The following is a 12,939-nucleotide window of genomic DNA, read 5'->3' as shown; positions in this document are numbered from 1 at the left end:
AATAATCCACTGAAAGGTCAAACTGACAGGTCATTCTTATGAACCTAGTGTATTCTCAGTGAGGACAAAACATATTTGCAAGTATATTAATTTATCAAGTATATCGATATGCTAGCATATATAGTGATATGCATTGTATACGTCGTGAGAAACATTAATAAGTACTTCTCTGTTTTATATTCGAAGAATAAAGGCGTTTCAGCGAATAAACGCTTTTAAACGAATAAACGCGTTTCAGCGAACAAACGCGTTAATCGTAACAATATAAGAAAAAAATATATGACAATAATTTTCTGCATTCTCCTGCCACTGATCAAACAATGTTCTATGTGCCAAACAGGAAAAAGATGTCCGATTTACCAGACATGTTTATATTATGATGAACACTCTGGATGGTCTAAGCGTGCTCCGTGCTGATTGGTCAATCGCAAGTTTGCCAAAGGGCAATGTGGTTTAAATCAAGGTTTATTTATAGTAAGTAGATCTGACGGACACCGACAAAGGCTCAAGTACTTGTGACCTTTAGAATTTCAGGCCTACTTATTTTTACTAACCTATCAGATAAAGAGTTGCATTTCGTTGTGGTGAAAGTCATCGTTAGAAGCGTTGTGTTACGACAAACGTTTTTCATTGTCATAAATATAAAAATTGCAATTTGATTGGTGAATAGATAGGTCAACAGAACATGAACTTGCATCAGTGCCCGTCATATCTCCGTAATGTCGGAATTTTCGATTTTTATTAGATTGGCCGAAGGAGACTGTTGTTACATGAGGCATTACACTTTCCAGTGTCTGTAATATTCGAGTGTCTGTAATATTACTTTCCAGTGTCTGTAATATTCGAGTGTCTGTAATATTACTTTCCAGTGTCTGTAATATTCGAGTGTCTGTAATATAACTTTCCAGTGTCTATTACAGATAATATTACATTACTTGAAAATGTAAACAACATTTTTTATTTAAAAAGGGGTGGCGTTCCTCGAATTAAATACGCTACCGAATGCGCTATGACCACCAGCCGTAAAGCCTACTTGAACCTCAAGTTAGAAAGCTAATTTTTCGTTCGGTAAGAATCAGAGTTTATAAAAGGATTTAGAAGCGAACACGAAATATATAAAAAATACTTAGTGCACGTTATTTACTTTCTTCTTATGAAATCGATTGACCGATAAAGCGCACATAGGAATTATTATTCAATACAGTTCTATGCGAATTGACTGCTCAGTAATGGCGGCAATAATTATCACTCCGAGCGTTACTGACATATTTTTATGCAAAAGCAACAGTCAAAATAAAAAATCGCTCTTATTCCATTATGAAAAAACATTATTCCAAAGTATTTTTTTTTAATGGAAATGTCCCCCTAAAACAATGAATAAACATTCACAGCAGTGGAGACTCGTGCAAAATATTACTTAGCGTTAAAAAATCGGACCATATTTCTCACGTGCATGGACACCACTGACCGCTTGGATTTCTGAAAATAGGAGTAAATGTAGAATAGATCAGATGAACAGATCGAGTGTACTAAAATATAAGAACATAACGTAACGTTTTAGTCAGTTAAACGTCAAAGCGCGAGCATTGTGACATCAAATCACACAAACTTTCGTAACTGACAACATGCGTAAATAATAACTCCCACATTAGTAGTTTCCAAAACAGTAAACCAAGCTTTAATAGCCGTCATAAGACCAATAATTCACTGACAAATTTTCCAGAAACTTGGTCTCATGTATAAATTAGCTTATATTGTGTATTGTCTTACCGAAACAATGAAAACGAGATTCTCAGACAAATAAAACATGATTCACGGTTGCCTCGATTCACACCACGCTTGGATTCATCATAATGACCTTTAGATTTCCATTAGTGGGAAACGCGGGCGGACACGGCACATGGCAAACAACATACAGCCTAGACTTTCTGACTCCTGGCAGCCCAAAATAACTAGATAAAAGAGAATATGGAGTTGCTGGCTGGAATGCTGTAAACGCTAACAGAAAAAGAGTCAGCGGCTCTACCAAAAATTATCGGGTCACTCAGGTCGTTCTTATTCAGGACCTCTATTAATGCGATCGGTTTGCTAGCTGTATACCTCATGGTACATGTCCTCACGATAGCTGTCGTGTTCTTTGCAGTTCTCCACTCTCTAGAAAATTAGGCGGTTAGGCGGAGAAACTAGATGGCAAAAAGACCGCCGATATACTCCCGACGAAGTGTGCTGTTTTATTGACTTGGTGGTGTTCGGCATTTTCGAAGTCTATATTTTGCATGTTGCTGATTTAAGCCCGCCACTTCGACCCCACACAGTAGCTAGTTTTAAGCTTCATGTCAGACGGAATCATATACGTTCTCCACCGAGCACGCAATCCAACATGGTTTTGGTTTTTATTATTGCGTCCTGGTGATTAGTGTCAGAACGCAGAAATGCCAGAGAACGGTAAGATGAACGGCAAACTTGCTGATGACCACAAGCTTACTGGGTTCTGTCAACAATCGCCTGAGCTACAAAACAATATTAGCTGATGTATATTTTTATGGGGCCCCGGTCAGTTAGGCGTAGTGGCTTACAAGTACTTTAAAACAAATCTTTCCCTGGACACAAGCATAGCGGTAATCATAGTTCATCAGCTACCACGTTCGAGGGTTGTATTTCAAGAGATCAATACCCAAGGGAATCTTCACACCGCTTGCTGCGTAAGCTAGAGGTGATATCCTACAGACCGCGATGTTACTGGAAGGGTGTGACAGCTATCACAAGATGTTACCTGGGCATAGCCCAAGAAGTAGGCCGTGAGGCAGATTTTTCTACCCGCAATGCACTAAATTCACTGGCCAACATTTGATGTTCCAGCTCCTAGGAAGGACAACATGTCAACCTCTTGTTTATGGGGCTGTGCAGAGTTGGGCCGCGACAATCGCCGTACAACTATGCGCTAACACAAAAACGAGAACTGCTAAAGTACCCCAGACCACTGCAAATTGACAACGGACGAGAGTTTATATGAGGTGTTAGTCAAGCACAACGTGCATGTGTGGCGGGGAGAGACAGGCGTCCACTATGAGCATGTTATCTTTAGCGGTTCAACCGTACTTTGATGAGCGGCTGTTCTGGCATTAATACGGCTAGGAAATGCTTTTTTTCAGCCGGAACAACAAGCGAGACTGCAAAGTGTAGCGCTGAGTGGGTGTGGTGACTGACTGCCGTTTTGGCGGCTCTAAATAGTGGGCAACGGGGCATACAGGCAAAGGAATGATGTGCATAATCCGTGCTACATCTGTGCGGGCTATTTCTGCAACAGCCTTTCGACAGCGATGCGGCCAGTAGGTCTAGAGGAGAAGCACTTGCCATCAGACACCACAGAATGGTACCTATGTGCACCGGGAGAGCTGAAAGAATGACAACGTCGTGCTACCTAACATGTTGGTCGTTAAAGGTCTACGGGCCAGTTAGATCGTGCGGTTTCTATGAAAGACTCGCCTGCACTATATATTATCTGCATAACACTGACGAAGTAGAACCTACGTTCGTGAAGAGCTGAAGTTTGTTTCACCTGTATTACCAACGGATAATGTATATTGATCCTCAGTCAACATACACGTTATTTAAATTGAAACCATTATCTTGCCGCGCCGCTGAACAAAGTGGCAGAGCCCGTCATTTGTTGTTTTCACTCTGAACAGGTCAAACTCACGTTTGTACGTGAGTCACCCTGGGCATTGTACAGATGGTCTACACTGAACTGCGGCGTTTCCTTTGGATTGTAAACCTAAAGCATTAACATGTTGCAGAAAGTACAGAGGTTGTTTGACTGCTTTTTTTGGAGGCTGAGCAGGGTCTCGACCTTTAGCTGTTATACGTATGCTAAACGTAACCATTGGTCCTGTCCCACTGCAGATAAACTACAATTTTTTAGGACAGCTTTGTGGATTTCCTGCACTGTTAGCACTCGTTTAAACTTGAACCCCACAGCTGGTGGCACAGCGGCATGGTCGGGGGGAGAGAAGTTTTCCAGACTGACGAATTTGACAATTTTGAGTCGTCATCGACAATTGATTCCTCTTGTGGGTTTTGGATGGTATGCCTCAGTGTGCTATGCAGCGATGATATAGCCAATGTACCAGTCTGTGGCTGTTATGACCTGCTTTGCGGCTGAAATAGTCACAACCATGCTGTTGTTACGCACAAAAACCTGCTATTCATTCGTCATGGGAATCGTGACTTTGATATTTTTGTGCTGGCTATCCTTTGTGTCGTATAGGAATCGAACCAGAATGATTAGAATGTGTTCTATTATGGTGTTCAAATTATAGTTGGATTTCATGCCCTGCACAGCTGTGCTGGTAGTCATGAGCGTGTCGGCGACTCCCCACTACTCTGAAAAGGTGCTGCAATCGCGACAGACGGGAGGTCCGTGTGCATCTCCTGGACTGTATCTTATTTAAGGCTCATCCTATGGCGCGAGAGTCTCCTCCATATGATCGTAATAGTCAGCGTACTCATTCGGCCTGTCATGTGGGGTCGCTCTCTGGCTATGGACAGGAGTTATCCCTAGTCGCCACGACAAATCACCTAGATTCCCTGCTGTTCAAGCCACCCGAGAAAAAAAATATATCGAGATTGGCGAGGAGGACTATGCAGGCCTTGTTGTAGATGATGACCCACGGAATGAATTTCTGCCCCATGCATTCTAGGATCCATTCTTTTTGGTAGCTCCAACGAAAGAAGCTATGATAAGGTTTGTGCGTGATAGCCCCTTTCAAAGAGGACTATCGCACACGTGACTTGTCCGAAACCAAAACACTACTTTGGGAGAAAACAACCAAGGTCATGTCAGTTTATGCTACTCGATTGGTTGCAAAATTCCTAACAACAACGGAATCTGCCTCATATGACTTTCTGCCGCCCTCAAAAGGGGTCGGCAATGTTCATTCTACGCCTAAAGCAGGCCTAAGTCTGTCAGATAACATCCACAAACTACTAGCATTTCGTAGATTTGTAAAAGAAAAATGGATGAAATGAATACTTTATCTGACACTGAGTTACAGTGAATGGTGGATTTTAGTAAAGAACGTTATATCTACTATTGGCAAATAGAAGGATTATAGCACTGACTTTATTTAATCGCGTGAGATTTTACAAGGATATTAATCTAGTGTGTTTGAAAATGTTGCATTAGAATTTGTAACGGTAAATGCATTTGTTGTGATGTGTTATTGAAATTTCCAGTTGATTCCGGAGAATATACAAAGGCTATTGCGCCTCTAGAAGAGACTTTTTCGAGACATGGGATTTTTTCTGTGTTAATCACTCATTTTCCTCGACATGATTTATCTTTTCTGTGTTAATGACTCATTAGAAGAGACTTTTTCGAGACATGGGATTTTTTCTGTGTTAATCACTCATTTTCCTCGACATGATTTATCTTTTCTGTGTTAATGACTCATTTTCCTCGACATGATTTATCTTTTCTGTGTTAATGACTCATTTTCCTCGACATGATTTATCAGCATAATCTGTTGGACAACACTATGACTACTCCTTCCAAAATAATTCAGTCCTGCGGACTTTTATTATATGCTTTTTAAATGTTGCTGTAATTGTATTCTGGAGGACATACAAAAAAGTAAATGTATCTAAGTCTTGATTTGTCCGGCGTTTTTAACAAAGAAAACTGAAAAGATAATCACACACGTATATTTAACCGGTCTGTGAAAAGGGCCATTTGGGTTTTGAACTTTAAAAACCATAGGAGTGATAGTTTTGTCTATTAGAGGATGGTAGGAAATTAGGGAATTGGGGTTTTATTTTGTTTATAGGGTATCAGAATCTATTTTGATACCCCTTCTTTCTACGTCCTACTTGGTGTGGTCAGTATTTGTGGTTTGAAAACAAATTCGGATTCTCTCATTTACTAGCCGTTAAGGAAAGAATAATGATAACATGCAAGATCATGTAATACCTAAAGGTGTGTTATGAAAAAATGATGCAAAATTTTGTTCAGATAACGGATTTTTGGACAATCAATCTTACACTGTGCCTCTCACCATAGACTACTTGCCGGCTCAGAGTAATATCAGTTGGGGCAATAATATTGCTCTGATCTGACAATCAGGACCTAATTAATAATTAATTACCCTACCACAATGTTGATATTAAGTAGGAGTGCTGTAAAATGGTGATTTTTTACGAGAAATATATACATGAATACATAAATAATATTCTCAATGGCAGTCCGAACTAGAAATATTTTGTTTCGTTTTACATAAAATGACCGAATTTCTTCGTTTTCAACCTAAACATTTTACTCTGTTTCACTGAAACCATGGTTCTTTCAAAGCCGGTACCCTTATTAGAATTGCCACAGGGGCGACTCATAATTTAATCGCCCTGCTTCCATGCCTTAATCCAAGAAGTGTTTCTATACCCCAAGAGTAATACATACAATCGACCTACTTTTTGCATGTAAATGACGATACTCACATATTGCTTCATGCAAACATAGCATAAACTTGTCCATTTAGAGTCTGCACACGGCTGTTGGAAATCTAAAAATTCAGTTCCGCTAGCAAAAAGGTGCAATATTATATACCTACCAATTTTGTGTTCAAAACGGTGCCAGAATTTTAAGGTCACTTCCTAGAAGTCGGAAAACAGTACATATCTGTCTAATCAGTATTATCATACTCCCAAATTAGCTGAAACTACTTTATCCTCGATGTTGCTTGGTTACAGCTGATCAAGTGTGAACAACTACGCCGCACTCCTCGCTTGACATGCAAAAGAAATGAATAACATTCTATGTAACAAATCTGTATGGTTAAGTTCCAATCATTTTTCCGATCCCATTTAAAATAACTGTAACAGTAATGCTGTCATTCCCATGCCACGTGTCCATCAGAGCCACTCATACCACTGATGCCCTCATGTGTTTATGAAATCGTGATACTAACAGTAACAGTAGTGACAATGAGTGCCTGTAGTTTCACGCGCTTCCTTCATAAACTGCTATGTTCATGCGCATTATCAGCTTAATAATATGCAATTCGGTTCATGATTTTTGATGAAGCTCGTATTTAAAAGTTTGAAATATTAAGCAATTTCCTTGGTTTTTTTTCAATTAAGTAGAGCGATTTTATTAAAATTTCGGAAAATTACTAGCTATATAAGAAAAATATAACCATAGTATTTCGATCTTGATTTCTAGATCATGTATTATCAGCATAAAGAAAAACAGCTCATGACTCGATACTTCGCGTCTCGTAATGATCCAGATATACTAATGCTGACAACTCGACGTGATCTAGCAGTCAAGATATATATATTTGTAACGTCGCCATTTAGTAAGAGGGGTGGTTAATTGGGTTTGCCTGGCGTTATCTAGAGGATGACCTGCCTCGATATTATAGCCCGGCGGGAGTGAAAGAAGAATAAAATTTCAACAACGAACTGAGCGAGAATACTGGGAAGAAATAAAGCAATCCTAGCCCCTTTTTGACAAGAAAATGATAAATTTAATTAGAACAAATTAATAACATCAATTCCAATTCAAGTTAGATTATATCAATAGAATATAACAGATGTGTCTAATTTGGATTTATTTCATCATCATAACGAGAGGTGAAACGAGTGCAATGTCCATGACCAATTTGCATCACATTCCTTCCCTTTGACCTATGTCAACGTCTCCTAGTTCATCCTTCTTAAGCTCTATGCTTTGCCCCCTTCATGGACTTCCTGGTTCTTTTATTCTGACATCGTCCTTCTTTTCCCCGGACTTCTGTCTTCAGACTGTCTCGTCTCTTTCTCAGAAAGCTGTTCCTTAAAGAACAAAATTACCCCATAATTATGTATACCCCACTCTCTAGAGGTACATACAATTCACTTAAGTTATTCAGAGCATGTTGCTATCCACACACTGCGTAAATTCTGACTTAGTACGGTAGGACATTGACCTCGCTTCCAGGGCCAGGTCTTAAATTACCACGTGAGCGTCTATCGAATATTACCGTATTATTTTACATATGCTAGTACATGTTCGATTACTATTGCATGAAATTCAAAAATTTTAACTAACAGCAAACCTTAACCTACGATATTATCCAGACATTACAAAATCAGATATAATTAGGTATGTATCGTTAACTCACGATAATGTGTATCGTCCTAACAAACAAAGCAAGTTATTTCATATAACACTATGAAATCCTACACATATGAACATTTGGATCGCATGCAATCAATTCTACCAATGAACTGTATAATTGATTAAAAAGGTAAATTGCATAATAATTCTAGCATCAACACTTTTCATGAAATTGAATAAAATAATTTTCATAACTCTAGCATCAACAAATTTCCATGAAATTGAATAAAATAAATTGCATAACAACTCTAGCATCAACACGTTTCCATGAATTGAATAAACGATACATAATATGGAAACATAGTCAAAGCAAACACATTTGCATAAAACAAACAATCAAATAATAGAATATTACGTGAAACTAAAATTGCGTATCTTATTGCTGTTCTCTTTCAGAACTTGTGCGTCCTGGCACTAAAACATGTCTTTCTTTTTACAAGACGACCACCTGGTCCTTTTCTTGTTTAACGAGGAAAGCACTAATCTCTTTACTTTTTCCATGGAGTCGAGACTACGTTTCCTCTTCTAAGAAATTTTCAGACTAAAGAATTTCGACTAAGGTCGTCACTTTAAAATCTGATTGCTCTAAAGTGTACGCCCTAATTTATTCTGCCCAATCGTAGACAGCGGTCCCTAATTTTTTCCAAAGAAATAATTCCTTTCATCAGGTTTAGACAGCTTGGTATCTGTGAATGACAGTGCGTGACAATTTTCCTTTGAAAAAATGATAAGTGGACATAGGTTCCTACCAAGCGGTTAGGGTTGGTAACTCAAATGTTTACTTTCTAAGGACCGTGTTAAGATACCCCGGTCAATTTCACTGAGTTGGAATGCTGACCCTTTGAAGTTTACACTGACATGGGGGGAGATGAACGAAGGTCGAAGTGACCCTTCCCAAAGATTGTTCTGGCTTAAATGCGATAAAATTTAATGCTCAATGCATTCAACTTTAAAATTCACTGTAATTCAAAATTCGACACTTCCCTTCACTATATATATATATATATATATATATATATATATATATATATATATATATATATATATATATATATATATAGAGAGAGAGAGAGAGAGAGAGAGAGAGAGAGAGAGAGAGAGAGAGAGAGAGATGTATATTGCCATTTTTATTTTTACTCTGATTACTCTGATGCTACGGTTCCATTTTTAAACAGACAAATGACATTACAAAGATTAAATGTACAGTCGTGAAATAATATTTAAATATACAAAGCTACGATAGTAAGGACAAAATTAACAGTGTAAATTTAAAGTTATCTCATTTTAACATTGATAGGTACATACATACGCACAAATAAATTATAGGAAATAAATAAGGCAGAAAGAAAGAACTGTCTATTTTCCATTCCTCACTACTTAAAGAGGTGCCTTTATACAACGAAAGAATTTCAGTTAGGTCGTATATTAAAAAGTTGGCATACACACCAGTACATGTCAAATCCCGAATCTGGTCTTTCCTTGTTCCCGGACGAATCAGCCTTAACATGTAAAAGGCAAGTGTAATCTTCCATTAACATTATGTAGCATTTCTCGTGAGAACTACATATGTTTCTTATTTAATTATTTATATTCCATATATATCAGTATCAATCTTCTTTTTATTCCATATTGCTCCGTATGGACATATTTTGTATACTTTATGTTGACTCAGCGATAGAAAAGTTCGTACATTTGTAAAAACCATTGTAAAATAAGGTGTTTGGAAAGTATTCAGCATATGTTTTCAGTTGATATATGTAAGCACGTGAAGTGATGATCAAATATCTTTTGAAGAAAAAGTCAACATACCTTGTTTATTCAATGACAGGCGGTAAAGAACGATTTCAATCAATTATATCGATGAATTAGGAAAAAGACCTTCTCCATTGATCGGGCACAACGGATCAATTCATTGCAAAGAAAGTCTTCACATCCGCTTTTATAGATGCTTTGTTAACTCTTTCTCATTTATCCTAATGCAAACAATAATATATTAAAATACGAACTGTTCCCATGAAAGAAGGCAAATTTTTCAATTATTTTTTTCATTCGAAATGAAATGATACTTAACAAACTGTATTATTTGATCAAACGTTTTCTGACCATTGTTTAATCATTCGCATCATCTGCTATTATTGCGATAAAACTTCCGGAATTGTGTTGCTTATTCTGAAAAATATGTGGAAGAAGCCGAATTATTCCGATGTAGTGGTTGTGCATAGATGAATATGTAATCCATAATTTAATCATTACTTATTACTGCCTTTCAACTTATCAGCAAGCAGATATTTTGAATTAGATAGCTCATTTTGCAGAGCTGAATTCTTTTGTGTTTTATCAAAACAGCTAGTGTTACTTTGTCGATGAAAAGTTTATAAATCAGTTTTTGTTTTAAACATATCGTTGTTTTTTTAATCTGTATGGGATTGGACACATGTTAACTAACTCATTAAGGTCAATTTCCAGAACATGCAAAAATGCTCTAAAGATGATATTCATAATACAAAAAGAAAATTTTCAAAATACATAATTACAATTATTTAAAGACGTGTAGCATTTCAAAACAAACATGAGCAAATCAAGAATTAATAGGAGAGTCAGAGACAGAGAGGGAGAGCCATCTTCGTTTGGGGTTAACAATATGACCCAAGTATAATTGTTTAAATGAATTCACACTTTTTACTACAATAAGCAAGATCTTTGTAATGAATTATACATTGAAAATTTCATAGCGAGATAAGGGATAAAATCATTCGATTTTCCACGGTCAAAGAGAAATTTTAATGACTATCACTGTGAACTTGAAGACAAGATCAACCCTTAAATCGTATACATATTATGGATTGTACCTTTCAGATAAGCATTGTTTTCACGCGAAAAGAGCGTTATAAACTACATCAATTATCTAAAATAAGTGCATTGATGGTCATTACACATACATAAATTGAATTTAGTGATTTAATGGCAAAGTCCTGTGTTGTTACGTATTGTCGCGGGCGTACAAAGTAGATTTTTTTTTCTTTGGCACTTACTGGTATTCGTGCAAATTGCTATGCGTGATTGGCAATTATAAAGTCTCAAATTGTTAAACTCCAGATTGTAAGACTGGTCCTTAGTTATATCAAAACTTGTGCATATTTACACTGTTCTATATTAATTATGATAACATGATATGTATGATCAATGAAACAATATGATACCAGCCTGGCACGCAGTTCATTGAACATCATGTGATCATAATCAGATAGTTATCAAAACGATGCAAACGATATGCGCTCGTGTCAATGGAATATAATAACAGCTCGTGTCAAATGGATGTAATTTTTTATAGCAGTTGTCGAAGATAATGTAAAAGATAGGCAGGCGCTCGTATGAATGAGATACAATGTTTGACCTTTAAATGTTTAAATCTTGATATTTTGTCATCATAACATGAATTCTATAGTACTTTTAATTGCAAAAATAACCCGTTCGCAGATGCATACATAAGCACATACATTTGTAAACCTTATATTTGTCAACTTGACTCGTTCGCTTTAAACAGGATGGTTAAGCTCGAGAGTAGCTGTTGAATGTATTTTAGCACACAGCATCTATGTTTGCCATTGTTTGTATATAGGTCATTTAGGTAGCAGTCATAGAGAAAAATCCCTTTTGAAAAAGTTGTATTTGATGAGAAGAGCGGGAAAACGTTTGAACTGAAAATGAATGATAGACTTTTGTCAACAAATATTCTAAAATAAATGCCAAATTGTGCCATGTTTATGAAAATCAACAAACCTATGGCAATAAATGCGTTGCTTGTGTTAACCATGATCAATTGTAATATGCAAAAGTTCGTAGATTAGTTTCTGTAGAACAATTTACAGTGCATTATGTCGGGTTCAGAGTGACACTTAAACATTAAGTTTGACGAATGGGTTAGACTCGCCATAAATGGTTGACTGCGAGGGATGGAAACTGCTCTAATAGGGCGATGAATTGGATTTTAAGTAGGACTCGCTCGGTTAACGGTGAAGAGCTAAATAGAGTGCAACGTTAACGCAAAGTCAACAGCGATAAAGTGACAAGAGTTGAGACTGGGAAATGTTAGGAAGTCAGGGGCCATTTGAAACAGGTGTCATAAAATGATATTTTCCAAAATAGTTATTAATAAAAGCGGACTAGAGAGGATTATTTTGACTTATATGTGAATGATAAAAGATGTTGGCGATTAAAGTTGTAATCATGATTGGCTAAGTTAAACGAGGGGGTTATGCCAGACGGAATTCAGAGTTTTAAAATAATCTCCCTCGTGATATTAGTCAGTCCAATTTTTTTTTTTGCCGAGGGGGAATGTTTGAGGTACTCCGAGGAAAATTAATAAGTACTTTCTCCCATTAAACAAAAATCTTCCAAGGGACAAGGGAGTCCAAGAAATTTAGAGACCCTGATCCAGAGAAAGAGACAGAATGATTTCTTTGATGATAAGTGAGTTACTTCTCTGGAAGGCAAGGTTAGTCTCGGTTATATACTATGTGTTCACCGATGTAAGTTTGTCATTATTGTTGCATTTATTATTGAATTGATATACTTCAATTTTCCTTGAGTCGAGAAATAATCATGCTAGCTATAGATTCATGTATTGTAAAAATATCATACAATATCTCGTTATATGAACAAGTTCAGATTTAATTGTTTTGTATGAAATAGAATCATGTTTGTTTAAGACTTCATGCATTACTTCTAATACAATTGTGTGAATATGTAAGCTATCTGTCTTAAATTACTTGTATCATTTATGCTGA

This window comes from Sinohyriopsis cumingii, chromosome 3 (assembly GCF_028554795.1).
Source record: "Sinohyriopsis cumingii isolate HCF-2022 chromosome 3, ASM2855479v2, whole genome shotgun sequence".
NCBI lineage: Eukaryota > Metazoa > Mollusca > Bivalvia > Unionida > Unionidae > Sinohyriopsis > Sinohyriopsis cumingii.
The sequence above is the reverse complement of the archived record's forward strand: the minus strand, read 5'-3'. Positions refer to the sequence as shown.